This window comes from Otolemur garnettii, unplaced genomic scaffold, assembly GCF_000181295.1.
Source record: "Otolemur garnettii isolate 467f Iridium unplaced genomic scaffold, OtoGar3 scaffold00052, whole genome shotgun sequence".
Lineage (NCBI taxonomy): Eukaryota > Metazoa > Chordata > Mammalia > Primates > Galagidae > Otolemur > Otolemur garnettii.
Genome location: NW_003852447.1, coordinates 4,757,883 through 4,763,882, shown reverse-complemented (window position 1 = coordinate 4,763,882; position 6,000 = coordinate 4,757,883).

Genomic DNA, 6,000 nt, shown 5'->3' with positions numbered 1-6,000 from the left:
CTAGACACTGTGAGAACCCCATTAGAGGGCAAGTGCAGTGGCCCACTAATTAGTGACAGAACTTGGAGCAAAATCTTGGCCCCCACATCAAAACTGATAGGTCTGTCCTCAAAAGCAGGGGTAACCATGAAAAGACTTTACAACTAGGTGGCATGCCTTTCCCTGTCAGAATGGAGGTCTGCCCCCATTAGATGAGGCAGGGGACAAACAGGTGTGTCCTGCCCACCTACTTGAGCTGGGAAAGTCATAAAAATTAGAGGAAGGCCATCAAGAGCAGCTCCTTGCCCTTGACTGAATGAGATAATGCCACAGATCTCACAGTACATTGTCAAACGTGATGCAGTCTGTATATCACTCCCACCCTGACTCTGGTCCTCAAACCTCACTCCCACGCAGGGTCCCTCTGAGAAACAAGGACGTTGGCTGGCATGGCACACATATCCAGTCCGTGGGTGGAACTAAAGTAGTCCTTCAAATCGGGGTTCCTTGGTGATCACATGTTTAGACTGGTTCAGGGTGTGGCCATTGGAGTGGGAGAAAGTCTAGGGGAGAATGTGCAGGTCCTTGTGGGTAAGAACATGCAGTGCCCTTCACCATGGTGAAAAGAGCAGGTATGTCCCGACCCCAGCAAGGAAAAGGAGGTGACTCACTCTTTCCCATAAGTCTATCAAGTGTCTGGGCTTGCACCACTATGTGACGTTAATAAAAATAGGTACCCACTGTATAATTTTAAGGCGACATCTACCTTTTTCATCTTCGGCTTGAATAGCTGCAAAGAATACAACTTCTGGTATATAGTAACTATCCACATTTTAAAATAAAACTGTTTTGTTGCTCTGTTAACTGTAAAAATAAAACTGGATTGTGAGATAGACTGTGACAGGCAGGGTGAGGAGTGAGATGGGAGGATGAAAATCCTCTGTAAAGAGCTGAGCTCTAAATGACCCACCATGATCCACGCAGAGCAGAGGGGGAGGAACACTTTGGGCAGAAGGAGTAAGAGCAAAGGCCCTGAGGCAGGAACCACCCTGACTTGTTTGAAGCACAGAACAATGAAAGCCGGGCAGGAACGTGGCAAAGAAGGGACAGAATTGTTGGGGATGTGAGGAGCAGGCAGGGGCTGGGTCACGGAGAGCTCTGCTGACTGTTTTTTCCACTTCCTCCATCCTACCCCCCTGCACTGGGCCACAGGAGCCTGGCTATGTTGGTGAGCTCATTGCCTGTCAACATCTAGATGAGTTCCCGTAGGTTTAAGAGAGAAGAGGTTCCCCTCTCACAGGCCTCTTTCTGATTCCTGATCCTCTCCAAGCCCTGCACCCCTTCATGGCTCTGCTGTCACAGCCCAGGGTATTACAGTCTCTCTGTCTCTGTCTCTCTCTCCTCCCAGTGTCCCTCTACCCTCCTCACCTTGGTAAAAAGTACTCCTCCTTAACTCCCCTCTGATTATCCTAATTTGTGTGTGTGTGTGTCATCTGTTTCCTCCTGGGACTCTTTGGGGATACCACGACAAGGTGTGCGTATTTTATGAGTATCCTTAAGTCACTTGATGATAACTTTTCCATCCTGAGAAGCTACAACACCCATCTTTTTTTAAACATTTGTTTCCAAGTGCTAATTACAGAGCCATCGGAAATGCTTAGTGGCTATATGCACGACGCACAACAGAGCTAAGTGTACTTGAGAGACAACTGGTCCATTGAGAACAAAATGCCGTTGGAGGCCATGAAGTTCAAGAGGCAAGCAGCATTCCCAGGCAAGCCCCTCTCTGGGGAATGGGGCTGGTTACTGCAAGCCCTGCTCCCCTCTCCAGGTTAAAAACTTCCTCTTCACCCCAGCGTTAGTTGGAAGAGTTTCAGCCATAACCATATTTAGTCCTATTTGGGGAGGGAGAGTGGTGAGTCAAAGGTTAGAAGGGGAAAAAAAGAAATGTATGTATATTTAAGTGGCTGAGATAACAGTTTGCTCCTAAAATGCTTGCCTGGGAAAGCCCCAGATGGAGGTCATACAAAACAAAATAAAACAAAACACCCTTTCCCTTCATTGGGTGGTCAACTGGCTAGTTTGTCTCAATCCAAGAATCACCCTGTAAACTCATGGTTTAGTTGCTACCCTCTGGGAAACTTCAGTGGCTACCAGGCTACTGGTGAAGGGAGCTTAGTCCACTGCTAATTATTGCCAGTCACAGCTGACTTATTTTTTTCAAAGCAGGTTTCCTTCATCGAGATAATATGAAGTTACTGACAAATTGAAATTTTCAGACAGCTCGGACTGGAAGCAGGAGGTTAAGAGTGGATTGCCCATTAGAAACAGGAACACACACAGAAGAGAAAGCTTCCCTGCCCTCGGAGGCTAAGCCACGTTCCCAGCCGGAAAAACCCTGGCACAGGACGCTGGGACCAGACAATCTGCTCACACTTTCTGAGAAAGCCGGAGAAGGCTGAGAAGTGTATGGCCTCCAGAGCTTAATTATGAAGCAAAGAGGAAAGGGCGGAGAGGTTGGTTAAAAATAAAACTTATCAGATGAGGATTGGGTGCTGAGAATGTTATCTCTCCCCACAGGAGGGTGGAAAATAAAATAGGCATGTCAAGGAGAAGGCAGGCCACAGACTGAATAAGCATGAAATAGGAGGAAATGACCGAGCAGCCCAGCAAACGTGCTGAACTGGCCGAGGGCCTTCCCGGAGCGCTGACTGTCCAGGAAGGCTTGGCCCCGCCCCTGCCCAAGATTAGTCAAGGCCAAAACCCTGGCCAGGGGGCTGTCTCTGGGAGAGAGAGAATATTTTCCCTCTATACCTTTCAAACTGTTTGCATTCCCCACTATGTGTGTTTATTACCTTTTATTAAAAAGGAAAAAACCCTGAACATTTATGGAAAAGGTTCTTGGAAAATTCCTACTTCCAGCGTTTTAGGGCAGGCAGTCTGGTCCCCCTGAACTTTTTTGCAATCCAGATAGCTGGTGAACACTGACGTCCTTCCCCAGCTTCTTGCTCCTCTGCTCCCCTCATCCACGCCAGCCCTGGCCAGCCCTGAAGTGAAGGGGGACAGCACTGTGAACCTGATCTACTCCCAAGACCTTGGCGAAACCGGCACTCACATTTTCCCAGAAATGATAAGTGTCCTCTCTGCTCCTCCATCTCAAGTCACCTTTTACCTCTGCAAAAGCCATGCATCGTCATAAGGGATATGTGGTTGTTCCTCAAAAAATTGGTGCAAAGCAGACGTCAGGCCCACCTCGCTTTGTGGCACTGACTTCACGGTGCTTTCCAGATGCTGCCTTTTGTTTTTTCACAAATTAAACATGTGCAGCAAACTTGTGCTAAGCAAGTCTATCACTGCCATGTTTCCAATACCAGGTGTTCAATTCACATCTGTCACAGCTGGGCCATTCTGACAACTATTTCAAACTTTTTCATGATTATCTGTTTTAGTGACCAGTAGGATCTTTGATGTTGCTGTGGGAATAGTTTGAGGGTGCTATGCTGCACACCATAGAAGATAGCAAACTTAATTGACAAAGGTTGTTTGTGTTCTGACTGCTCCACTGACTGGTTGTTCCCCTTCCTTGGCCTCCCTATTCCCTGAGACAAAACTATGGAAATCAGGCCAATGAATAACCCTATGATGGCTCCCTAAGTGTTCGGGTGAAAGGAAGGGTCACCTGTCTCTTACTTTAAGTCAAACTTTAAGTCAAAAGCCAGAAGCTTGGCTGGACTCGATGGCTCACACCTATAATCCTAGCAATCCTAGGATTGCTTGAGCTCAGGAGTTCAAGACCAGCCTGAACAAGAGTGAGACCCTCATCTCTACTAAAAACAGTAAAACTAGCAGGCATGTTACTATAGGCATGGGACGCCTATAGTCCCAACTGAGGTAAGAAGATCACTTGAGCCCAAGAGTTTGAGGTTGCTATGAGCTATGATGATGCCACAGCACTTCAGGTGAAGGAGTGAGACTCTGTTTCAAAAGAAAAAAAAAAAAAGGTAGAAGCTTAGTAAGGAAGGCATGTCAAAAGACAAGACAGGCCCAAAGGTAGGCCTCTTGCACCAAGTTGTGAAACAAAAGTTCTCAAAGGAAATTAAAAGTACTTCTCCAATGAACACACAAGAATAAGTCAAATAGCCTAATCACTGATATGGAGAAAGTTTGAACGGTCTGAATGGAATATCAAACCAGTCACAACACTCCCTCACACCAAAGCCTAATCCAGAGCGAGGGCCTAAGTCTCTTTAATTCTACGACTGCTAAGAGAGATGAGGAAGCTGCAGAAGAAAAGCCGGGAGCCAGCAGAGGTTGGTTCATGAGGTTTAAGAAGTCATCCCCACAACATAAAAGTGCAAAGTGAAGCAGCAAGTGCTGATAAAAAAACCTGCAGCAACTTATCCAGAAGATCTGGGTAAGATCATCAATGAAGGTGGCGACACTAAGCAAGAGATTTTCAATGTAGACAAAACAGCCTTACACTGGAAGATGCTAGCACTTCCATAGCTAGAGAGAAGTGAATGTCTGGCTTCAAGCTTCAAAGGACAGGCTGACTCTCTTGTTACAGCTAATGCAACTGATGACTTTAAAGCTAATGCTCTTTTACCTTTCTGAAAATCCTGGGTCCCTTAAGAATTATGATAAATCTGCTCTGCCTGTGCTCTATAAATGGAACAACAAAATCTGAATGATGGCATATCTGTTTACAGCATGGCTTACTGAATATTTTAAGCCCAATGTTGAGATCGACTGCTCAGAAAAAAAAAGAGACTTTTCCTTTCCAATATTACCACTTAGTACCAATGCATCTGCTCACCCACAAGCGCTGATGGAGATGTATAAGATGAATCTCTCTTTCCTGCCTCCTGACACAGCATCCACTCTGCGGTCCATAGATCAAGCAGTAATTTTAATTTTCAAGTCTCATTCTTTAGGAAATTAGTTTCATAAAGCTAAGGCTGCCATACATAGTGATTCTTATCATAGATCTGGGCAAAATAAATTAAAAATCTCATAGAAAGAGTTCACCATTCTCGATGCCATTAAGAACATTTGAGATTCATGAAAGGAGGGCCACATATCCATAGGAGTTTGTTGGAAGCTGATTCTAACCCTCATGGATAAATTTGACAGGCTCGAGACTTCAGTGGAGGAAGTAATTGCACATGTGGTAGATGCACAAGAGAACTGGAGGTGGAGTCTGAAGATGGGACTGAATTATTTCAATCTCATGAAGAAACTTGAATGGATGAGGGTGGCTTCTCCTGGATGAGCAAAGAGTGGCTTCTTGAGATGAATCCACCCTGGTGAAGAGGCTGTGAACATTGTTGAAATGCTAACAAAGGATTTAGAATAGTCCATAAACTTAATTGATAAAGCAGCAGGGGGGTCCGAGTCCAATTTTGAAGGAAGTTTTACGCTGGGTAAAATGCTGCCAAACAGCATCCTAGGCTACAGAGCAATCTTTCATGGAAGCAGAGTCAGCTGATGCAGTAAACTTCTTTATCTTTTTTTATAAGAAATTTCCACAGCCACCCTAACCCTCAGCAGCCACCAACACGGAGGGAAGACTCTCCACCAGCAAAACTATCATGACTCATTCAGGTTCAGATGATGGCGGGCAATTTTTAGCAGCAGTATTTTTAATGAAGATATCTATGAATACTTTTTGACCATGCTAGTGCACACTGAATGGAATGTATGTAAACTTTTATATGCACTTTTATATTTTTTGAGAAACCAAAGAATCTGTGCAACTCGTTTTTATTGTAATATTTAGTTGGGCGGTCTGGAACCAAACCAACAGTACCTCCAAGGTAGGCCTATGCCCGTTAAACTAATTTTAATGACCTAGTGTTTGCCCACTCCTAAAATAATGGATTTCACTCAACTGCTCTTAAATCTGTTTGCAAAACTGTGCCAATAAAACACAACAGCCATCGTCTATCGGAGATATTTCTCTAAGTTAAAAAAAAACAATTACAAAATGGCCTTCATAAATTATCTGAGAAAGTTTGGCGC